The sequence below is a fragment of the Paramormyrops kingsleyae genome, chromosome 7 (genome assembly GCF_048594095.1).
Source record: "Paramormyrops kingsleyae isolate MSU_618 chromosome 7, PKINGS_0.4, whole genome shotgun sequence".
NCBI lineage: Eukaryota > Metazoa > Chordata > Actinopteri > Osteoglossiformes > Mormyridae > Paramormyrops > Paramormyrops kingsleyae.
Genome location: NC_132803.1, coordinates 29,591,260 through 29,616,862, shown reverse-complemented (window position 1 = coordinate 29,616,862; position 25,603 = coordinate 29,591,260). Strand labels below are relative to the sequence as shown.

The 25,603-nt window shown below is 43.6% G+C and overlaps 1 protein-coding gene across 5 annotated transcripts in view; it reads left to right on the top strand.

Annotated features, from left to right (window-relative positions):
* The window catches only part of LOC111835357 (tenascin-like), an 86,564-nt gene that overhangs the window by 15,927 nt on the left and 45,034 nt on the right, over positions 1 to 25,603 (top strand). The window contains exon 2 of one of the 5 annotated variants that reach the window (XM_023795567.2): positions 24,613 to 24,832. The gene's annotated coding sequence lies outside the window, so the exon portion shown is untranslated. Of the gene's footprint in view, positions 1 to 24,476; positions 24,833 to 25,603 lie in introns of those variants that run through there. The other 4 variants (XM_023795568.2, XM_023795570.2, XM_023795571.2 and 1 more) reach the window with 4 other exon arrangements.

Below are 25,603 nucleotides of genomic sequence, written 5' to 3'. Positions count from 1 at the left end.
CTATTACAAAAATATTTGTTCTAAATATTTATTGCATTTGTGGTTTGATTTTTACTTTTTTATTCCGCATGTTTATTTTCACAGCACGAATGTTGCAGGCCTATCTGACAAATTCAGGCCTGCCGTGAAGTACTTTAATAATAGCTATTGCCGGAAGATTTAGCTTTGCAGTTCACAAATTTGTTTTTCTGCTATGGCACTGTCATGGGAGGGGTGGTCAGCTGACTGGGATCATTCATGCTAATTCACCCTTCCTTTTATGTTTGTCTAATGCTATGAATTGAGGCGTTCTGTTCTTCTTCAGCCCTTAGTAACACAGAATGTAGTGTTGATCCCTTCCCTATACAATCTAAACCAGGAAACCCCATCAGCATTCAATACTGTATGTGTCACATGTTCCAGTTTGATGTCCTGATTGGAGCAAACCATACAGACATATTGTACTTGTTCTTACAGATTTGCAAGATATTTTGGAAACCTCTTTCTAAAACATTGATTAAACGGAATGAAAAGCAGTCAAAGTGCTGCATTTTAAGGGCTCCAGTAAACATGGCATGGTTTAAATTTAATAGAATTTAATCAGAATGAGGCACATACAGGCTAATCACCGAACCCAGAAATATGCCTGTGTTGCATTTTTTTATTTTTTTTATTTTTTTTTTACGTGTTGTTTTTAAGTTGGTCTTCTATGTCTGAAAACTCCCTGTTCTTTGATCTCCTGTGTCCCAAGGGCTACCTCCATGTGGGACTCACTGAAATGTAAACAGCTGTGGTGGAACTCCAAATGATTCCCTTTTGTTGTCCACAGGAGCACTCCGTGTTCTGAAAATATCGCCCGGGCCGTACACTTAAGGAGTTCTCCCGAGCTTCAGGGTTCATGGAGTGGACAACTAAAGAGATTGCCAGATGAGCAGATTGTGTTGGGCAGTGTGTGACTCTGTGTGCTTGTGTTTGCAAGGTTGCTGGTTCCAATCCCATAGTCAGAAGGTTGCTGGTTACAGCCCCTTGATTGGGACTGGCATTGGGCCCTTAAAAAAAGCTCTAATTGAGCCTTGTATGCCTCTCTGTATGAAAGCATTTGCTAAATAAATAAATGTCAATGTCAGTTCTGTTATCGTTGGGATCATTTCTTTGAAACTGATGAGGCTTAGCATAGTGAACGTGCACGGGCATAATCCTAAGGATTTCATGACTGGGAAAGGAACCTTAATACTCTTCTCCACTGAGGTCCCCATGGATATCAGTGAGGTTTCATTAGTAACTATACCGGAGTGTCACACTCACCACGTTACCCATAATTTGTTCTGCAGGCAAACACTGTGGATGTGGCCAAAATGTTGCCCATCTAAGTTTCACCAGGTCACGTCTACCTGATCTCACGATTTGAACTCAAATCAAAAAAGTTTTGAGTCCAGTCTCTAGTCCACATATGAATGGACTTGGTCTTGTCAAGCACTCGGTTCAATTTTTACTTGCCCTTGACTCAAGAAACCTTCCTAAGTGCATCCAAGTCCTCAGTGCATGTCTACAGTCTGTATGCAGCTGTGCGCCCCCCCACCCCAGATTTCTTACATTACCTCTAGTGTTCTGCAACTTTGTCTACGCACCCACGCAGTCAACTCACAACCTCATCATGTCTGCCAAGTCAGCAATTATCCATTTTCCTTACATAAACCACAAGTGGCTTTTATGCGGGATCTTCATTTACTGAGTTGGTTGACATGACTTCCAGTAGGTATTGACATCTGGGATGGAAGAAAAACGCTATTTTCCAGTGATTTGTTTGTCAAGAGGCAGCGACTGGCCAAATATCCAACAAAAATTACTTTTACATGGTAATCTAGCGATATCAGCTAGCTAGCCAACATCTTATAAAAACAGTTATTGTTGTATTTTATTAATCCCTGTGTCAGAAACTTTTTCACGTCGCCTACCTTGGACTCCAGAGAAACCCAGGTGAGAGTGAGATCACAGAACCGGTCAATGTTTGGCACATCTGTAGTAGTTATGTTTAAAGTACACTTAGACTAATCCATCATATACATCATTTTCAGTTCACAACGCACACTGAAGTAAATGAATACATATCTCGACAGGGACAGAATCTAAATTCACAAATTTATGTTCAACATGGAAAATATTATGCTATTTGTGGCTGCGAGTTGGTTACAGCTAATGCTGGTTACAGTCAGTCATAACTGCAAAGAGAGTAGTTGATAAGACCAAGACTGTCTGTTGGCTGTGCTATAAACTGCTGGAAACACATACAACATCTCCTCACAGCATTCAAGGCATGTTGGCAGGAAATTCAGACCGAGCTAAAAGCATAAGAAGGGTGTTTATCACTACAGATTAGTAATGGGTGGTTACCACTGATTTTCTTTTTGATCTGATATCAAATAATGGGTGCTTGCCAAATCTTGGCGATAAAAACTGTGGGGTGGGGGGGTCACCAATCATCACTGGTAACACATTACTTGACGGGGCACAAATACTTAGTAGTAACTCAGTTACTACCAAAGTACAAATCATGAACACATGTAGTAGCTACTTGACTTAAAACATGCATCAAGATTCATTAGTGATGAACAAACATCTGATCAGTATTTCACTTATTACTTTTTCCTTCAGTAGTTCATCAGTAGTTCCTTCAGTAATTTACAAAGATGTACCAAATTAACAGATGCAGTATCAAATATAGTAACTGCTTGGGATAAAAGATGTGTCATCATTCATTAATGATGAACAAATATGAGATCAGTATGTAACTTGATATTCATGACTTGTTCCCTCAGTAGTTCCTTCAGTTCACAAAGGTTTACAGAATTAACAGATCTATTAACAAATATGGCACCTGCTTGAGATAAAAGATGCATTACGGTTTATGAATGATGAACATGAGATCAGTATGTAACTAAGAATTAGTTTGTGGTTAAGTTAGAATTGATTCTCAAAATGTAAATATTCTGATTGCAAGAATCAAATTTTTTTACATGCACTATATGGACAAAAGTATTGGACACATGGTCATTACACCTACAGGAACTTTAATGACACCCCATTCTAAATCAATATGGAGTCGTTCCCCCCTTTGCAGCTATAACAGCTGCCACACCTCTGGGAAGGTTTTCCACAAGATTTTGGAGTGTCTGTGGGAATTTTTGCCCATTTATCCAGAAGAGCATTTGTGCGGTCAGGCACTGATGTTGGATGTGAAGGCCTGGCTCACAATCTCCATTTTAGTTCATCCCAAAGGTGTTTGATGGGGTGGAGGTCTGGGCTCTGTGTGGGCCAGTCAAGATCTACCACACCAAACTCACCCAATTATGTCTATATGAACTACAGTATATGCACTGGGGCACAGTCCCTAAGGGGCCAAGCCCAACTCCTGAAAAGCCCCATACCATTATCCCTCCTTCACCAAACTTTACCGTTGGCACAATGCAGTCAGGCAGGTAATGTTCTCCTGGCATCTGCCAAACTCAGACTCATCCATCAGACTGTCAGGGAAGCGTGATTCATCACTCCATAGTAGACGTTTCCAGTGCTCCATAGTCCAGTGGCGTGGTGCTTCACACCACTTCATCCAACGCTTGGCATTACAGTAGGTGATGTGAGGCTTGTATGCAGCTGCTCGACCATGGAATCCCGTTCCATGAAGTTCCCAGTGCACAGTTTTTGTGCTGGGGTTCATGCCAGAGGCAGTTTGGAACTCTGCAGTTATTGAGTCAACAGAGCTGTTGTAACTATATCCGCACTGTGACGCACTGCACACCTCAGCACTCAGCAACCCTGCGCTGCCACTTTCCGTGCTCTGCCACTTCATGGCTGAATTTCTGTTGTTCCTAGACGCTTCCACTTTGCAATAATACCGTTTACAGCTGACTGTGTAATATCTTGCAGGGAAGACATTTTACAAACTGACTTATTACACAGTGGCATCCTATAACAGTACCACGCTTGAATTTACTGAACTCTTCAGAATGACCCATTCTTTTGCAAATGTCTATAAACCTGACTGCATGGCTAGGTGCTTGATTTTATACACCTGTGGCTATGGGTCTGAACGAAACAACCGAATTCAGTGATTAAGAGGTGCGTCCAAATACTTTGGTCCATATAGTGTATTTATTTTTATTTTGTGCACATGGTGCACTTAGGATTGTTTTTCAGACACATGGACAAACTGATTACTTTTGGTGTTCTGGTTTCCAGTTATGTCTGCACAATATCAAAACAAATTACTGTTTTCCCTGCTGTACAGAAATTGCACCTAACTGTGAATCCAAATCCAAGGTGTGTATCGAGCCATGAATTTTGTGTAGCATTATACCTCTCGCTTAAAGGTCCAGCTCAAGGGCCCAGTGATGGTGTGACATTGTCTGCACTGTATTTACATTATGTGTACTTAAAAAATATATTTAACAAAAAGTTTGATAAATAAAAAAGACTTTGAAAGAAACTTTGTATTAACTTTAAGCTTTAAAGTTAAGGAAACTGTTGTGTTACACCTCCTGTCTGGCTATTCTTTGGTTCCAGAACCAAACTGTATTCAACAGAATACAGTCATAGACCATGAAATTAATATTTATTACAGGATGCAGTGTACGTATGTTTCTGTTATCTTTGTGTTTGGCAAATCATTTATTTCTTAGTTGAAGATAATTGTTTCTTAGATGGTGGTTATTTGAAAATTTGAGGTATTTGTGTAATTGTCAGTTTATGGTTTTTGAATTCAAATTCATGGTCTAGAATTGAACTTTTGATTTTCTGGGCCCACCTCCGGTAATGGGCTGAGACTCATCTCAGACTCGACCCCCCTATTCGACTCAGTCTTGACTAGGACTCGATTATTTAATATGTATGTAGTATGATCTTGGATTTGGACCTGACTAAGGTGTACTCAGAACATGTACAGTAAAATGCATGTGTCTTATAGCCCATCATAGCATCTTGCCTGCTTGGCACAGAGCCGATTTTGAGGTTGACTGAGCAAAATGAGCAAGGTGCTTAACCTGAATTACTTCCATCACTTCATGAGGACCACGAATGTAAATTAATGATAATGTCTGGTTGATGGGCCTGAAATATGCTGAATGGAAAAAGTCATGTGAATATTAATGGCTACAGGATAGTCACAGCATTTTGCGAGTGGAAGTCATGTTCAGCTCAGTGAATGAAACTCATTGTCTAAAAGTATGATTGCATGATGTATGCTTTTCCGTACCTATTGGTCGGATTTAAAGAGTACATTACCCCAACTCTCTGAGAATTCTGCCTTTTTTCTTCAAACATTTGTTGGTATGGTTGTCTAGTGATTAGCACTGTGGTCTCGCACCTTTGGGACCAGGGTTTGAGTCTCAGCCATGGCTCCATGTGTAGAGTTTGTATGTTCTCTCCATGTTGTTGTGGGGTTTCCTTTGGATGCTCTGGTTTCCCTCCATAGTCCCAAAACATGCTAAGATTAATTTGAGTTACTAAATTGCCCATAGGTGTGACTGAATGGGGTTTGTTGGTGCCCCATACTGGGTTGTTCCCTGCCTTGTGCCCATAGACTCCAGACCCTCCACAAGCCTGAATAGGTAAGTGCTTATAGAAAATGGATGGATGGCATTCCACACATCCTCAGGTATAAACAGCATTATGTATATAGACCATGTCGATCACATGGCTGGCTTTTGGTTTCATTTTTGAATTAACGGCATAAGCAGCATTTAATATGCTTCTAAATTAATACGTTGGTTTCATAATATTAGCAACTCTATCGACTAATTCTGTAATGAAAATGAATGAGTGCGTTTTAATCAAGATTGATGCTGTACCCCGTCCACTGCCTTGGGGTAGTGTTCCACCATTATTCTTTATGATCACTGTGATCATAGAGGTTCCTTACGTATGAAGAACAAAGAAGCAATGAAATCTGGACCAGGAGCCACGTTTACGCCAAGGCAGGGCGGGAACGGCCCTGGGTACTGGCTGATGCGATCAGACGCCGGGGGATGTTCTAAGGCTGAACTCCACAGCTGTATCTGCAGCATTACTTCAGCAATGAGGAATGTGCTTTTTATCTAATGACCATCCAGTAAAATCTGTAGTAAATACAGAAAATTAGGTTAATATTAAATTGTTCGCATCAGTTGCTAAGAAACAGAAGTGCTTTTGTAGATGGGCACAGAATTCTGGGGTTATGAAATTCATATTAGACCCATTAAAGTTTAAAATCTCTCTCTTTCTCTGTGATATGGTTATCATAGTGTTTTCTATGGAATTTCAATGGCTCTGTAGAAGCTTGATTAATGTTTTTTATATTTTGAGGCACAATAAATATGCATTAGAGACAAACCATTTTCATTGTAATATTGGGATTGACACAAAGCTACATTAGTGTGGGTTGTACCACCTGACCTTTGACCTATACCATGAAAGGCCACTTTTGCATGTTTTAAAATTCCTAGTCTTTCCCCTAATGGCTAAAAGCAGGTTTTGTCTTTCCTGTTGCCGGTTTTGGAAAGCAAAGCTCTGTGGGTCTATTGTTGTCTGGTTTTATAAATAAGATGAAAATAAAATATTGCTGCAGGGTTGCTGAAGGGGCAGTGGAGATCCTAGTGTTTCTTATTAAATTATGTAAAGGGTGGGTGCGAGCAGGGCATGAGGTGGTCACCATGGTGACCGTGGTGATAGTGGGTATAAGGCCATGATGATGGCACCATGAGGATGGCGTAGTATGTCAATTGTTATTTATTTTGTATGATACGTCAACATGCTTTTTAACACTCTTTTTGTATTATTGGCATTCAAAAAAATTGTCATTTTCCCCCACAAGATGGCAATGCAGTAGTAATTTGGTTGGCTTAACTTAACGACACCACAGTTATTTGTGTCAGAGAAACTGTTATGGGGGTTAAATGTATGGTGGCCATGAAGTGCAAACACCCCCCACCCCCCCAAAAAATGAAAATCGCGATTTCAAATGAAAATGCCCTCCAAATGCAAAGTGCATCCCCCAAATGAAAAATGTGCTCCCAAAACGCTGAACACAACATTAATTTCTACCAGAAATGGTTGGTACATTTGTATTTGACAAGGATAGTCGCTGATTGGACGAACACAGTGTCTGTCTCGTTAAGAGGAAGGAAGATAACAGGAACGTGAACCAAGAAGAGTTTCAGAAAAATGCAAAGATGTATTGTCCTCATTGTGGCAAAAAGATTCCCGAAACCTTGCAGGCGAAATTTTGCACTGGTTGTGGTAAAGAGCTTAAAGAGATTCTTGATGTTAAACCCACCTCTGAACTACCTTCAGGTAAGATAAGCAAACGGTACATCATTGTTGCTAATGGAGTCCATGGAGCACTTGTTCAAGCTACTGAGTGGCATTCCCATGCCTGGCGGTCTACAGGCTACACATGCTTGCAAAAAATAATGTTGAAAAAGAATGTATTAGTTTATACTAAACAGTATAAATATGTGTGAGTATAAATACATTAATAAGATGAGGGAATGACATTGCTGGGGTAAGGAAACTGTCAGAAAGGGCGTGTATGTACAAGTAAACATGCGTGCATGTTAGTCTATTGTTGTGCATACTCCTGCGCTGTATTAGTTTGACTAGTACAAGACATTACAAAATAGTAATTTATGCACAACTATAGACTGACATGCACAACAATAGACTAATATGTACAACAATAGACTGGGGCTACTAATAAATGTTTTACATTTTGGGGGGGGCGGGGTGTTTGCACTTCAGGGCCACCATATAAATGAGATGTTCTGACTGCTAGATGCACCAGCCTTCAAACGTTAACATTAACTAGTTTATGACCACCACTGCTCCTAGCAATCGAGCGTCCTGCAGGGATAAGGTCCCAGGACCTGGGATGAGCAGCCTTCACTCAGTTCAGGAAGGGCCCAGGAACTTGGCACCAGGAGCCACAAAAGTTCCCAGTCAGGAAGGGCCCAGGAACTTGGCACCAGGAGCCACTAAAGTTCCCAATCAGGAAGGGCCCAGGAACTTGGCACCAGGAACCACAAAAGTTCCCAGTCAGGAAGGGCCCAGGAACTTGACACCAGGAGCCACAAACGTTCCCATTCAGGAAGGGCCCATGAACTTGGCACCAGGAACCACAAAAGTTCCCAGTCAGGAAGGGCCCAGGAACTTGACACCAGGAGCCACAAACGTTCCCATTCAGGAAGGGCCCATGAACTTGGCACCAGGAGCCACTAAAGTTCCCATTCAGGAAGGGCCCAGGAACTTGGCACCAGGAGCCACTAAAGTTCCCATTCAGGAAGGGCCCAGGAACTTGGCACCAGGAACCACAAAAGTTCCCAGTCAGGAAGGGCCCAGGAACTTGACACCAGGAGCCACAAACGTTCCCATTCAGGAAGGGCCCATGAACTTGGCACCAGGAGCCACTAAAGTTCCCATTCAGGAAGGGCCCAGGAACTTGGCACCAGGAGCCACTAAAGTTCCCATTCAGGAAGGGCCCAGGAACTTGGCACCAGGAGCCACAAAAGTTCCCAGGAACTTGGCACCAGGAGCCACAAAAGTTCCCAGGAACTTGGCACCAGGAGCCACAAAAGTTCCCAGTCAGGAAGGGCCCAGGAACTTGGCACCAGGAGCCACAAAAGCTCCCAGTCAGGATGGGCCCTGGAACTTGGCACCAGGAGCCACAAAAGTTCCTAGTCAGGGAGGGCCCAGGAACTTGACACCAGGAGCCACAAAAGCTTTTTTGTCTCCTATGCTTATATAGCATAAAGCTTACCATTCTAGATGTGTGGTGGGAAAGCAACATGTGAAAGTGGCCAGGAGCCACAAAAGTTCCCAGTCAGGAAGGGCCCTGGAACTTCGTACCAGGAACCACAAAAGTTCCCAGGAACTTGGCACAAAAGTTCTCAGGCACAAAAGTTCCCAGTCAGGAAGGGCCCAGGAACTTGGTACCAGGAGCCAGTTCCATGAACTTCATTGGGAAAGTGGCTTTTTGGAAAGTTTCCAGAAAGGGAGCAGAGAGGCAACAGATCTACCTGAAGCTATGCATACACCCACCTTTAAATGCATAATTGCGCAATTTCTCACTTTCTTGATAATCGCTTTTGGATGCCACGCACTGCTAAATCACAGACCAGATAACGTTACCCTTAAAAATACCCCCCTGGGACTCTACTGAGATTAACAGTGAAATTTGCATTATAATATGCAAAACAGCACAAACAAAATACAGCCACATCATTTTTTGTTGTATTTTTGTGTTAAGTTTTCACTTGTTGGACATGTTACCCAGAATGCTTAGCAAGGCTGTGCTTCTGGGTTTAACTAAAGTATTTCATTCTCATTGCGCTAAAGCCATTGGGATTCACCCTTCCAAGAATGTCCTGGTGGCATATAGACCCATTTTGCATATCATTGCTATTCTTTGCACTTGGGCACGAAACGCGAATAATTCAACAACGTTTATTAAGTAATAACTTTTCTGATGAATGAATGGTAGGAATAACTGAAATCCAGCTGGGTCTTAAAAATAATCAAAGTGTTTGGCTTGTGTCTGGGTACTAGACTGTGAGCACTGTGTTGGAGCCTGATGGAAAATACACTGTAATTTTTAAGGTACAACTTTAAGCCAGACGTTGTGTTACATCCCTCGTCTGGCTTAGTGTTTTATCTTGCTAAATTCCTTATAGAGATTTTTAAACCGGAGATTTAACTTTGGGGAACCATTTCTTTCTAATTAAATATGCTGTCTTGTTAGGTAGACACTGTTCTTCCAGTGATTGTGGCAGGTTGTTGAGATGAAATTATGCAACACACTAGAAATCTAATACAAAAACTTTATATGTTTATTAATGACTTAGAAAAATATATGTTTAAAAATATAAACAAAACAAGAAGTAGTAATAAAACCAAAAAATACTAAAAACAATCCTTGTGTAAGGACCTCATTTTCCCCATCCTGTAGCCTTAGTTCAGCTGGTTTTAAGGAGCCGAAATCAATCTTGGAATTTCGGATCTCTAGAGAATTATAATCCAGGTGAAAAGGGATTCAAGTTAAATCCCATGCGGTTGTTGAACCTCCCATTGACAAGTGTGTAGTAATAAAGAAATAGCATGAGTCTTTACATTTTGTTAAAATGCTTTTTTACTGCATTGTTATACGATGAATAATCCTCTATCTGTCGGAAAGGTCCGTCTGCATGCCATCCTTCAAAAAAAGATCCAGTCAATGGAAGGTCTTTATATAATAGAATATAGTAACAGATATTCTGTTTCAGATTTTACAGTTGGATAACGGCCTGCATAATTTAGAACATAGTTAATTATTTTATTTGTGTTTATTTTTCATCGAGTGCCAACATGTGTTCCCAGCATAGACATAGAAAAGCTGGCAGCGTCCTGTTGAATTGAGGTCTCTCAGATGGGAAATGTACACGACTGGTACACAGTAATTGTATTTGTAATATTAACAGCTGCAGGGGAAATTCTCCTGAAGGTGTAATATTAATTTCCATGACCTCATTCAGTCTGAGCTGACTTGGGGGGATGGGGGTGGCACAGGCAGACGGGCCAGAAGGGGGCCTCGTCCAGACTTCGGCTGTCTCTCGCACCCTTTGAAGTCGCCGCTGAGTCAGTGCCTTGCCTCCGTGGCTTGTGTCAGATCTGCTTCTGCAGTTGTCAGAAAGTTGCTCCCTTTGACTGAGGGGCTCGGAAGGCAACGGCGGGCAGGCGGCTCCACGCTGCACATCTGTCAGCGTTACGAGGCAGAGTGGCAGCTACGCTACGGCGGGAATCTGACGACGCTGGCAGAGAGGTACGAGAAAAGACTCCTCACACATACTCTTATGCTTTAGCACGACTTTCGCTCCCCGGTGATGTAACACAAAAAGGAAAAAAAACATACTAATAAAAATAATAAAGGTATAAACATGGAGGTAATTAATATCAAAAGGAGACATGGGACTAAAATAGAATATATGTATTCATGACAAAATTAGCTATTTAGAGCAGAAACTGAGGTTTTAAATCTCATGTCAATGTTCCACACGATGATCGCTTTTTTATTTTCAGCAGTGTCCCCTAGTTTAACCATGTATAAAAGAGAAAGGATCCTTCATAGGTTCTCTGAACAGGATATTATTAAATTCTAGGTGGCTGCTGTTTGCAGACTGGAGGCCGACTGGAACTGTAACTCACTAAAGGTTCAGTTTATGTATTTTTGTGCTTGGCTATTTAACACTTTATAAACATGTGGATTCTTTCTGAACTAATATATCACTGGATCTGAAAGCAGAGCCCCAATGGGAGGGTCTGCTATAACCTGATGTTGGGGGGGGGGCTACAAAAAATATAGGCAACATGGCCAAAACTGAATTATATTTGTCACAAGGGACCAGGAAGATGTGTACAGTATATCACCCCAGTGTCACCCTGTCCCCACAAACACAGAAGCTCCATTATGTTACGGTCTACCTCATCCAGAATTAAATTGGACCTACTATTTATTTGAACTTGTAAAAAAATAGGACCAATAAAAAAAATACACAACAGCCTGGTGTTTCAAGCTCAGTCGAGGAAAAAAAAAGATTTTTTTTCTTGGAAGGAAGCTGAAAAAGGGAAGCATCTGAAAAGATGGAGATGCGATGGACCTCGAACCAGGCGGTTCCCATTTGGGCTGAACTGTGTACGAGACTGGCCACAGCCAGGAAACGGGGCTGCTCATTGGCTGGGAGGATCTGGAGTGACGTGTGCAGGGAAAGGACTCGGGTGCAGGTGATTGTAGGGAGCAGAGGGGGCCGAGAACTGAAAGACAAAAACCAAATGGCGAGGTTACAAAACTGAAGCACTGACCTGAGACAGGCTAGCTAGGAACACAAAGCATTGTGCAGTAGAACAACAGTCCTTAGTGAAGCTCGATCATATATCAAGCCTGGGACTTCTAGTCTTGAGGGACACAGGCGTAACTAGTCAAAATACATATTCCAAAGCATTATGTTGGAACTCTGCAATTTCCCTTTAAACATACATGCATCCCCCCCCCATCCCAATTTAATTTGCAATAGCGTTTTTTTTTTGATAAATCGGGACCCGCTGTTTCGCATACGTCAACTTTCGCTGACATCTTTGATCAGTGAGGAATGCACATCGCTTTTGCCTACGACCGCCAGCTAAACGAATCAAATGTAAACCTCGCACTAAATCCAGCTGGAGTCCAAAGCCACTGCGATGAGTGAAACGTGTCTTTTGGCCAAACTCAGCTGAGGAGGCACTGCGGCAGAGCTGAAGCCCGGCTCGCCGACATGACCGAAACGTGCTAGCTTCAGGTGCAGACTGGTACGCGCGGCTCGTGGCTCCGATCCCATGTTTGTCCGTGTTTACAGCCACGGCGACAGCACTGCTCTGCTCTGTGTCTCTTGGGTAACAGAAACATTTTTGGAGTTGGTCATCGGCCACGTCGCTGTAGCATCACATTTGGAGAGTGTTTTTCTTTCGATTTTTTTCTTTTCCACCAGCTTCTTGGACCTACGTTTGCCGAGCTGATGTGTTTCCACTCCTAGAAAGTCCCTGATATATCGTGTTGCTATTTCAATAAGCCCTTTCTCTGTTTCGCTCTCCCTGTTCTAGCCTTACCAGTTTGATGCATTGTCGTTTATGACAGTGGTAAATGTACATAACTTGATTTGTGCAGTTATTCTTCCAGAATGATGTCGTAAAAGGTTCTGGAATTGTCCGTTATAAATTGTCGTCCCCCCTAGTTTAACCCAAGTCTCTGGGAGAAATGCTAACAGTTTAGAACAGATCTCACTGGAATTTAATCCATTGTACTACTGTGTGAGCATGGATTTGGTCAAACAGAGGAAATCTATAAAGGCCCTCGGGATGGATTAGCCTTGGGGAGGGGGGGGGGGTTGTCTGTGTGGGTTTGAGGAGGTGTGTGTGTGTGTGGTGGGGGGTGGATTGGCAGCGTGTAGGGGTGATGTCATTCGCCTGAATTGAATGCAAAATTAGGTTTGAGGAGAAACCAGGGGAGACTGCAGTACAAGCAGAAAGGCTGATTGATGCCCAGTATTTGGTGGAAGGAGCTCTGGTAATCCCCAGCCAAATTAAAACCTTTAATCAATCCTCAGCTGAGCTGATTTCTCGTTCACACTCATCAGCATGCAACCAAACAGTTCTATTTGCTTCAAAGACCTTCAGCTGCCGGCTTGATTCTCACTTTGCTTGACGGCAGGATTTGCTCACATCTAATTGAGATGTGCATTCTGGTCCTGTGCTTAATACGCTTCTCTGCTTCCCCGTGAGGCTGGTGTATTTTATGTTATTCAGTATGCAGGTCCAGTGATGGGGAAGGTTTGCAAAATATGTTCCATCATCATACATCAAAGCCTGTTTTGGGTGTTCGGAGTTGGCTGAAGAGGTTATGATGGGTGAACTGAAACATTAAGTTTAGAACTTGGGACTGTCACATAAATCTGATCACTGACCCTAGAGAAACTAAATGGAAAATAGAATGACAAAGTGCACTACCAAAATCCCTGCTTTCTCTAAGCTATAACACAGGCCCCTTTTCCAAATATTCATACCAACTGGTTTTAAATAGCTACCAACCAGTTCTGCATTCTCAGACCAGCTGGGTGTCATCATTATTCATATGGGACTGACATACGGAAATGATGCATGTATGATGGTGACCCCAGGACTGTGGTGTATATATTTGGGATGAGCTCACGCGTAGAGGTTTGTCCCCCAGTAGTGCTTCAACATCTCCTGCTGCTCACAGTTCTCTAAGCCTCATTCTTAGGCATGACCGATAGAAGGTCCTGGACTACAAATGCAGGTCCCTCATAATTTATACAATGTGTATGATTCTTAAGCAGATGGACTCATACAGAGTCTGCAGTAGATTCATCTATATGAGAATGTAACAGCAGTAGGAAGACATGCACTGCCCTTCTAGGAGTATAACAGACAAAGAATACATGAAACAGAGCTAATCCCAGAGCAATTGTGGAATTCGTGAAAGACATTCAGTGGTACTTAATCTTGACAAGGCAATTAAGCGATGCGGCAATTAAGCTTCACCTGTGAGTGACGTTTCCCAGATGTTCAGAACAAAATGCTAAGGCATCTTTCATTTATGGAAACACATCACTGACAAATTTTACCTGCTTAGGTCTTTAACCTGAAATGCTCCTCTTTAACTATTAGCTGGACTGGGGAAACCCACCCCCACACCCCCAATCAGCAAAAATTGAGATTTATCATGGAAATCCACCCCGATCAACAAATTCCATCGTGGGGGCTCTCAGTTTCCAGTTTAACCCTGACTACGGAATGTATCTTTTGGGTTCTTGGCCTGCTATGTCAGGTCAGAGACCTTTAAGGCCAGGGCTCTGGAACAGCTGTGTTTTCTACTCATGTGGCCCAAATGAATCATACATCTGGCGCCTGTAGTGGAGAGACACCCCTGGGGTTCCCGCATTCCCAGGGGCCTCCTGCAGAGGGCATATCTCGAGCAAAAGAGCCGACCCATTGGTGGTGAGTCACTGCGTTTCTCTTTGTATGCTTATGTTACATTGACCATAGCGGGTAAATCGACTGTGCATCCCAAATAGGCTGCATTTGATGCTTCAAAAACTTTTACCCCTGCAGTCGCCTTCATCCTTTGGCCTTCAGGGATTTGTTGTTCAAATCCTGATTTCTGACCAGTAGAGCTAGCTTTAATGTCTGTGGGTGTGTTTTTTTTCCTATCATTTTCTACTTATCGCAGCATAGCAGAATTTCTTGCATGAATCATGGTACTGTAGTCCTTTGTTTATGCACAGGCCTTGTTTGTGTGGAATATTTACAACTCGAGCAGACCTTGGCAGATCCAGGCAAACTGGGGTAATCCCGGGATCATGGCCGTCCCCAGCGGTATGCTAAAACATACACTGCTGATGGATTTTGATAATGAGATGGGTGAACCGGAGGGGGTGACATCACACGGCACGGCTCCGCATGTGCGAAGGGCGGCATTGTTTCAAGCCTCGTATTTGCTAGCACAGTGTTGAAAAGTTAAATGCTGAACAGGATGTTGCCCTGAAAGTGCCCTTAGTCCACCATGCCAAACCATTCAGTACATTAAACATAGGAAAAGGTACTTGGGAACAGTCCTGAAAGCGTCTTTCTCAATAATTAAAAGGTGTTGATTTTTGTAGGTTCACCTTTTCCTCCAGAACACTCTTTTTTTACAATCTTGTTCTTGTTTTTTTCCTGTGTGCCTCCTGCACTGATTCCTTTGTACCTGGAGATGGCCGACGATGTTATCAGGAGAGCTTTTGTCAATTCTGCAATTCAGCTGTATTTACATAAAGAGTTGGGAAATACTGGAGAAAAAAAATGCCTTTTGTTGACTGCTTGGGTTCAGGTATAATTTCATTTCCAAGGGAAAAAGGGTTTGCTCTCACTGTTTGCCATCAGGATGTTTAGTTTTGAAAACCTATGATAGGATTTAGTTTGGTGCTCTGACAGTCTTGCATTGTTCCAGTTACATCTCTAAATCCCCGTAACTATGTTGATTTTGACTTCAGTGATTTATTGCCAGACTCTTATTCAATTATTTATTTGCAGTGATGGGCTCCTTTGTGGAAACTTGAACGCCCAAGCCGGCCTGGTGTTTGATATTTCACCTTTCATTCTGTAATAATTTTCATTTCATGGTATTAATGTGCTAGCCGACATATTCATGACACAGAAAATTTATTTAACTGATGCAAACCAAATCCGTTTATTTGTCCGGATGCTGAGGTCATGTGTGTTTGGAACACTGATGCCCCAAGGATTATGCTGTGATGCATGTCTGGTTTATCGCATCAGATTTCCCGTTTCCTGTAAAATTCTGAAGGAGCTTCTGAAGGTCGTCTGTATGCTTCACCTATTACTTCATAAGATGGAGCAGGTGGAGATGGATTAGACTGTCTGGAAGCCCTAGGAGGTGCTGCAACTAATCAGAGAAACTGTCAAAGAGGAATTGAGATCCCCAGTTGCTCAGGATGGAACGAAATGAGCGTTTAAGACAGACTGCGGATGAGCAACCATGATGGGGCCCAAGGGTACATGAATCACAGGTAATCAGACAGACGAAGGGACTTTGGCTTTGTAATTCCTTTAGGCTTCCACTTATGACAATTCACAGCCTTCCCTGTATATTTTTCTTGAGTTCGGCCATATTGGCCACACGCTAGTGCGGAGCATTAGCTCTAAATTGTTATGCTGTCATACACAAACGTAAGAAACAATGGTGGGCAACGTGAGAAAATGATCCACCAGAGGCTGGAAAAAGCACTCTAATGGACAAAAAAAGCATCCGGCCTTCGTTACCTAATTACACGTCTCCATGGATCGGCGTGGTGTGACCACACTTTCCAGCTATGTTGGTCTGGAACACATTTCCGAATGGGACCCAGAGGCGTTTTTGGTCAAGTCACCAAAACAAGAATGATGAATCTTTTTTTTTTTTCAACATTTTCATCATCTTTTTTAACCCCATGATCTCCTAATTCACATGGCTTCCATAGCTGCCATTTCTTTTTACAGAGGTGGACAGTGATTTGAGTAATATATTTACATTTATGGCATTTGGCAGGCACCCTTAGTGAGAGCGACTTACATAAGTGCTTTGGTAATATAGCCAGAGTTACCTTCAGCCTGGTGCCAAGGATGCCGCATCACCAAATACGGACCTATGGATTACGAAATGGAGGAGAAAATACCCCGAGGATGATACCTCTAACACTAATCTCAAGGAGGGCAAGCCCAGGACAAAAGACAAGCTAACGGCCACCAGGGGGCCCCCATCTGACCAGCCTGTCAGACTGGGAAAGAAAATGACAAATGACATCTAGGTTAATTAAATCGGTTATGCAAATTCCAATCCTAAATGGTAGTTTGGGTCAATGCTCTGTGTTCCACGGTTGCTATGTTTCAGATGCTGTTGCTTCCTAACATTTAGCCTCAGTTTTACTCATGTATGGGACAGGAGCCTAAAATCAGGTAGCAGTTGGTGCAGCGTTTAGAGAATTGGGCTCATGTTTGTAAGTTTATAGGTGCAAATCCTGGAAAAGGTCCTAAGTTGCTTTACTTAATGCTCAGTGATGAATGGGTAATTAAGTCAATCAAATTAAGGTATTTTTCTGAAGGGAAATTAATAATACGATGGTAATTATAATAAAACTTGGCTATCTTGGCACCAGCCCCATAAACGAATAAATTACATTTTATAGAGCAGGTAATTGCTTTGGCAAAAGTGAAAAACATTCCATACAAATTGCAATGCATTTAAAGTTTATAAACGTGAGAATGACTAAGACTACAGCACACATGAGAATTTTTAGTCTGATAGACGGTCAGCATGTCTTAGATTTATTGACATAATGAAACATTTATAGTTTATGTTATTTGTGATTTTTTTTCTGTCCTCCTGGAGTAAACATTAGTTCCAGTCAAATCCCACGTCTACAGAAAATGTATCAGCTGTAAAATTTCTCCAGGTGCTGCATTTTCTTTTTTTTGTAATCTGTTGGTTCTTTCCCCCATTTTTAACTTTAATTATTCCCAAGGATTGCTTTAACACGCTGTTAAACCAGACGATCGCAGTCCCCATCCACTTTCCCACCTCCAAATGCCCGTAGAATCTGTTTCCCATGATCCTTTGGTGCTACCAGTACAGCTAGAAAAGAAAGGCGGATCTGCAGGTTGCTAAGCCTGAGCCGTTAGTCATAGAGGGTGCGAGGATTAATCCAGGAGTCGTCATAACAGGTCAGCACTCGTGTTCACTGGGGCTTTAAGCAGAGTAACATGAAAGGGAACTAATGTCTACTGTCATGTCTGTGTAGATGAAGTTCCCTTTGCCGTGACAGATTGGCTAGGAGCACAAATGAAAACATTTCTCTTTTTTTCGTCTGTACTAGACAGGTTATATTCCATCAAATTAAGCCGCTTGGATGCATCTCCTGCATTCTGTCCCCAGGCATCGCCATCAGATCTCAAGGGTTTTTAATGCTGTCCTTGTTTCTCGCTCGCCAGCTGGTCGCCACATTTTAGACACCATTCCTTCAGTTGAAATTCTTGTGAAATTCTCACCGTTTTCCAATACTGCCCCCCACGAGGTCAGGACACACAGAGCTCGCTTTACAGAACTTAATCTAAGAGCGTGATCGGGTGTTGGGTACCCCTGGGGGTCATAACCCACAGAAACCTCTTAGGATAACAGATATTTTTGTGTTATTGTGTTTGGTTCTGAAGAACATAAAAAAACTGCTGCTCAGAGTGTGTTTTCGTGGGCAGAGTGTGAAATAATGAAAATCAGTATCAGTAATGTGCTGGAAGAGGTGGGGAGGGGGAGCCATATTAAGGTATACATGAGAGGTTCTTCATTAAAGTCTGAAATAACGTAATGGTTATTAATTGGCCCCTTTGGCAATGAGTCAGTCAGACATGAACTTTTTCATTTAAAAAGCAAGCAAACAAAAACCAAACCAGGAAATTAAATGCTACTTCATGCCACTGTATTGCCTGTAGGCGGTTGGTGTGATAATGGAGCTCACTTGACTTGATGTGGCTAATGCTTACAGCCTCTCTCCATGTGCTGGTGAGTCTTCAGCAGGTCAGATACAAAAGCAATTCTAGGGGGGCTTCAGCCACCCTATTTTTCTGTTTCACCCCCACCTGAAAAGTTATTTTTCAAAATCCATTTACAGATTTGCTCCATTTCAATGTACACATTATGTACAATTTTTATAGTTGAGTGGGGGGGGGGGGGGGGTCATATTTCTTCAGATTGAAAGTGGCATCCCCCTAATGGTCAAGCTGAGCCCCCCAATGGTCAAGCACCCCTGTAGAAGAGTACCTTTCGTCTTTTTAACGTCAGTGTCTGAGGAGTATCCATTGTTTCACCTTTGGTGAGGTGAAGATTGTGAGGCATTTGGGGGGGGGGGGGGGGGTGAGGGTGTGGACCATTTATTTGACTTCACATGTTCTCATCAGCCCTCTTTGTTTATTGGACAGCTGGGGCACACAAATATTTATGTCTTATTTACGATGAGCTCAATTTTGGAGCAGAATTGCTCAGAGCATCTAGCATTTCATGCTCATTGTTAAACAAGGCCACCCGTGTTCCTTATGTGGCCTGATATGGCAATATTGCAGCCCCCCCAGCCCCCTCCCATTGTGATCTTTTTGAAAAGTTCGCTTTGTATGTTTTGTTGTGCTGCTTTTGTTTTTGTCTGATGGGCTGGGTCAGAAGATGGATGGTGCTGATGAATGGAAATATAAGCATGTATATAAACCTTGGACCAAATGACTCATTTGGAAAAGGAACTAAACCAATCAGAGACGGGCTCTTCCGTCATGTGACATCACTTATCATTGGTCCTTCTTAAAGACAGGAAGTGGGGAAATGGTGTAAAGGTAAGGGCATCAGCATGAAGAATGACGCCATCGCCTTGGGGCAGGGTAGCTTGCTTAGCAGAAGGTCCTTCAGAAGTGGTCTCCTAAAGAGCAGTCATGTCAAATAATGATCTAATGAAGAAAATCTATGTGTACAAACTCAGGAATAACGCAAGAGAACGATGGAGCGTGCGATTCATTTGTCATCTTATCCTGAAGGCTGAGATATCACGGAGTCTCCGTGACCAAAAAGCCAAAAGGCGTTCAGCTTCTAGAGCTTTACCCCCCATAATATCACCTTCGGCTCACTTTTGACCATCGCTTTGATGACGCCATTCAATATGAAATGTGTATGAGAGTGTTTATGACTGATCAGTTGGATTTCCATGCATGAGAAGATGATCAGTAACATCACCTCATTGTAGGATTTGCTGTATCTTTTAGTTGGGGCTGTTTATGTGACAGGACATGCATGAATACCTGACAGCATGACCACGGGGGTGTCAGTTGATGACCCACCCGCAAGTGGCAGCCCCTTTCACACACTCAGTCTGCAGTTCAAGGGGTGACCAAGAGGAGGCAGAGTGGTGAAGGAACCACTAACTGCACTTTTTAACAGAAATTTTGATACTTAAGCAATATGTAACAATAAATGATCCCAACTCTAAGGTCCTGTGTCTCTCCACAGGAACGCGCCATTCCTTGGATGACCTACAATGCCTTGCGCTGCCTTATTTCTTCTGACGCTGTGACCCCCTGGAAACACTGGCATCCAGTCTCAGTCACCTACTTAGTTCCCACTTGTGTTTTTTCTTCTGTAAATACTGGGTTTCCTAAATGACTCCTTTTCCTTGGCTGGCTGCCTGCAGTCGAATGGTTCTTCTGCAAAATGGGTCAGGGCACGAGTGTCCCAAAGCCCCCCAAAGCTAATAGGGATATTCAACACAAGGGCTTTATTCTTAATCTGCTCCTAGCTACCGCATTCAGTGGCTGCCTTAAATCATAGACCATAAAATGTGCATGTTTGTAAATAAACCCTGGAGGGATTGGTCTCAGCTTGGCAGGGAACTCGTGGATGTTTTTTATGTAGGCATTTTTCTTTTCACCACGACACATGTGTGGCAAATGATGCTACGTGTTAAGTGTCCCCAAAGCATCCCCACTTATGGAAATTTTGAAACCAGGCTTTAGGAATCGTTTTGCTCTAGCTCGCCCCACTGTGGCGGGGTGTGAGAATGCAGAGATTTTGGTCTTTTCTTTCCAGTGTGTTCATGAATACCCAGAGGACTGAAGCTCACGTGTCCATTTCCGCCTGATGTGTCCCATTTGCCATTTTCATTTGAAACAGTAGACCTGATGCTGGGCATTTTTATGGAGGGGAAAGGATTTCGTGAGTTGAAGTGTGACATTTTGGGGAAAGTGGCAACCATCTTCGGAGCCTGGTCTTCATTTGCTGTGCAGCAGACAGGGGGCTGGAGCACCCCCTGCTTGTCATCAGAAGTATTGTTCAGAGACAGATGACCTCTGGTAAGGAGTGGCATTTGGGGCAGTCAGTTTTCTTTCAGTGGGCTGTAGGTACATGTGACAGACTGACAGACAGACAGTAATTGTCCCAAAAAGTTTGAAGTTCTAGAATCACATTTCAGAGCTGAAAACTGTCTGAATGACTGATAGACTTTTCAGTTCTGATTATTTTTTAAAACAAATATTGTAACTTCCATCAGATGTGCGAGGTGAGCGGTAGATAGTGTTGCCCTGATCTGCACTGTTGACTCTCCCCTACGTGGCTGTCAGTTTCTTTGTTAGTGGAGTTTGATTGTGCGCATATGTTCTGGAGGTTTCCTCTGGATCTGTCTGATTGTGACTATATGTCCTGTGATGTGTGTAATTCCATGTATGTGTCCTGCTATGGGCTGGCATCCTGTCCAGTGTGTCCCCTGTCTCATACCCTGTGATGGGCAGGCATCCTGTCCAGTGTGTCCCCTGCCTCGTACCCTGTGATGGGCAGGCATCCTGTCCAGTGTGTCCCCTGCCTCGTACCCTGTAATGGACTGGCATACTGTCCAGTGTGTCCCCTGCCTCGTACCCTGTAATGGACTGGCATACTGTCCAGTGTGTCCCCTGCCTCGTACCCTGCGCTGGGCTGGCATACTGTCCAGTGTGTCCCCTGTCTCATACGCTGTGATGGGCAGGCATCCTGTCCAGTGTGTCCCCTGCCTCGTACCCTGTGATGGGCAGGCATCCTGTCCAGTGTGTCCCCTGCCTCGTACCCTGTGATGGACTGGCATACTGTCCAGTGTGTCCCCTGCCTCGTACCCTGCGATGGGCTGGCATACTGTCCAGTGTGTCCCCTGCCTCGTACCCTGTGATGGACTGGCATCCTGTCCAGTGTGTCCCCTGCCTCGTACCCCGTGATGGGTAGGCATACTGTCCAGTGTGTCCCCTGCCTCGTACCCCGTGATGAGTAGGCATACTGTCCAGTGTGTCCCCTGCCTTGTACCCTGTGATGGACTGGCATCCTGTCCAGTGTGTCCCCTGCCTTTTACCCTGTGATAGACTGGCATCCTGTCCAGTGTGTCCCCTGCCTCGTACCCTGTGATGGACCGGCATCCTGTCCAGTGTGTCCCCTGCCTTTTACCCTGTGATAGACTGGCATCCTGTCCAGTGTGTCCCCTGCCTCGTACCCTGTGATGGACCGGCATCCTGTCCAGTGTGTCCCCTGCCTCGTACCCTGTGATGGACCGGCATCCTGTCCAGTGTGTCCCCTGCCTCGTACCCTGTGATGGACCGGCATCCTGTCCAGGGTGTCCCTCATCTTCTCCTCTGTGATTCCTGAGACGAGCTGCAATTTCACTGTGACACTGCACTGCATAAATGGTTATCGAAGATGGATGTATGGGGGAAAAGACAATATAGGCAGCTCTTGGTTTATGTAAAACCAAGTAAAACCAGACTTATGCAAAAAACATCCATGATACATAGCATTAATGGAAGGGCTAACACAAAATGGCTACACACGTATGAAGGTAAATTTACACCATAACTTTTCATTTATTTAGTATGCAATACTAGTATATTTTGGCTTATGTATGTTTTGTGATAAGGTGTTTTGAATGGTATGGGAAGGTACATCCTGTTTATATAAAATCGTAATGAATGTGTTAAAATGCCTTTTAAATGATGGCTTTGGAGGGCCAAGACTGTGAGCTTAAGCGAACTCATCTGGATGTGTGTTTGAATGAGGACACAAAGCCTCATTAATCAATCCTGTGACGACGGGCTGCTGTGACCTGCTGTGTTCATTAATTGTCCCTGACAGTCACCACCTCATTGTCCTGCTCCTCTCAGCACCTTTTATGCTGACCCACCCCCACCCCCACAACCCCACACCCCCTGCCTGCTTCCGCACGTGTGCCTTCTCCTCATCTCCGGGGGATCGGGGTCTCGTGTTGCTCCTCCCGTTTATGTCTACAGTGACTTGGATGCCTTCTCCAATGCGACGAGGTCAGATCCCGCAGACACACGCATTGTCTGGTTCCCATGCGTCTCCTGAAGCTGTAACCTGGCAGGAAACCTCACCTGTTGCTTCTTCAGCTGGGCCCGCAGCTGCTGTTCTGCCGTCTGTCTGTTCTGGAGCCCGGAGACACAGCTGAGCACCGTGAATGTCACTCACAGTCCATTTCTCACAGAGACGCTCCCCGCTATCCTGCTATCGCATCAGCTGCTCCACATCAGGGCCGGCTGCCTAGCTACAAGGTCTCGCTGATGGATCTAACCACGCTTTCAAATGTTCCCTCTCCAGGTCCAGCATCATCTTTATGAAAGTGAGACAGTCTCATAAATCTAGTCAGACTAAATGATAACTAACAGTGAGAGAGCCTAGTGTTAATTATAATGTACATCAGTGAAATGATTTCCATTGTATGCAGTTTTTATCAGATGGGTTAGCTGTAGCGTTTGTCATCCTTTTACACTGTTCTTTCCGAACAGGAAATGAAAAGCAAAATTTAGATCATCGCTATGAAATTGTAAGCCAGGAAGAGGTGCCAGTATGGCTAATATACATGTGACGTCATTTTATTGATATATAGATTGATTGATTTATTGACTGTGAAGCTGAAAATCGCTTTTCCTTTATTGTCGTTGGGGAACTATGTGTCTTAAGAGTGAGTGATATTTTTTAATTGAGTTGGGGCCTCACTTTTACAAAGGTATTTCCTCAGGATCCCACTGCTCCAGGATAAAACTGTAAAGAACTACGGAAATCCTGAGTCTTCCTTACCATGGGCGGTCCAACTATCCGGTGGTACAATGGCCCAAGCAGGTTGTTCCTGGGCATTTTATGGACTGTGACAGATCCTTATGGAATGGCACAGCAAATGGATTCTTTATGCAGATGCTTTTGTAACAAAATAAAGGCTGCAGGTGGCATAGTCATTAAAGAACCAAATCTGTTGCCAAAACATGTGCTTAAATTGCCTCCATAAAGCATCCAGCTGTGCAAATGGGTTCAGGTGTCAGCCAAATGGTTTTCTTTATCTTTTTGGGTGAATGAATGGCAGAGTTACTGCCTATGTAATATCTGGTGGGGAGGTAGTGTGGGTAACAAATCAGGTGTCTAGACAAGAGCAGGGGAGAGATTTAGGAAGGGCTCACTGTTTGCTCAGGGGATGTTTTTACATTTAGTCATCTCACTTTTATCTAAATTGACTTACAGTAGAGAGAACAGTTACAATTTTTATAAGTTCTCTGGGATTCAAACCCACAACCTCTTGGTTATTATGACAATGTTCTTCTTGTTGAGATAAAGGAGAAGAACCTGGACATTCTCCTGTGTTCCTGATACCCAACAGATGGACAGACCACCCATCCGCCACCTTGTCTGCTGCCACTGCCGTTAACTGCGCGTCCGGGTCCAATAACACCCGCTTTCTCCCCCCCATCTCTCTCTCTCTCTCTCTCTCTCTCTCTCTCTCTCTCTCTCTCTCTCTCTCTTTCTCTGTCATCAGTGTGTTGTGTTAGTAAGAAGAGAGGCATTCTGTCCCAAGGCAGTGGCAGCTCCCAACTTCTGTCTGTGTGTTACAAGGAGGGGGGGAGGTTCTGTCAGGGAAAGGGATCCTTCCACAGCCAGCCTCCTACTTAAAAGAGAGGCAGTTCGCTGCTTGCTCTCTTTCACTCGCCCCCTCTCTCTCTCAGCACCCTGGGCTTGCTCCTGCTCTAGCATCAGCTGCTTCTGGAGGTGAAAGGGAAGACAAAGAGACTGAGGCAGCGGGAGCCCGAACACTTCGGGGAGAGAGAGGAGTGGCTGGCCAGCTGTTGGGCTCCTCCACTCTGAGCCCCCACCCTTGCAGTGATTTGTGTTTCGGGAACACCGGTCCCACGTTGCTCTTGGATTCTCCAGCAGGCTCCCGGGTTGGTAAGTTTCAGGAATGATTTTCTCCACCTGTTAGAAGCGTGTTTTATTCCGCGGTAAGTGGCGGTCCCGCGTTAGACATGCCTTATTGGATGTGAAGTAAACTCTGTCTCTGAATGAAAAACCAAAAATTTGCTGGTTTCCATTTCAAATGTATGTACGTCGGACTGGGGAGGAAAAACAGTATCTGGAAAAAGTGTGTACTTTTTACGAACTGGAATTAAATTGTTGTATATAAAATGTTTGTAATTTAACAGGCTTTTATACAGAATTGTATTTTCACTTTTGCACATTAATGTCATAAAAAATCTGCATGAAAATGACTTTATATTGTATTTGATTGTGAAAAAAGGTTGCTTTAAAAGTTGTATTCAGTGCCAAAGGGGTACAGTACCATGCTCTTTTACCATGAAGTAACAAAATGTATGGTTCAGTCCTGCACAGTTTTAGGCGTCTAACAAGTTTTTTCAGATGCTCTTTGGTTGATTTAGTGCTGACTGTCCAAATAAGACTAATTATGGTTTATGTGGGATGTCGTTAACATATTTGGTGAATGCGGCAACTCTTGTGAGCCATTTTAAGGGAGGACGATGCACATGGCGTGTGATTTAATGAGCTGATTTATGTCCATAAATCTAAGAGCAGAGAATTGAAAGCCAGTTCTAGTGGGGGGCTGGCTGAGGCAGTGATGGACTAAAAGTCTCGCTGTTCACATGGGACTTGGTGACCCTGGGTGCTCACCTCCGCCTGCTGGGATGTGCAATCCTGGTTCCC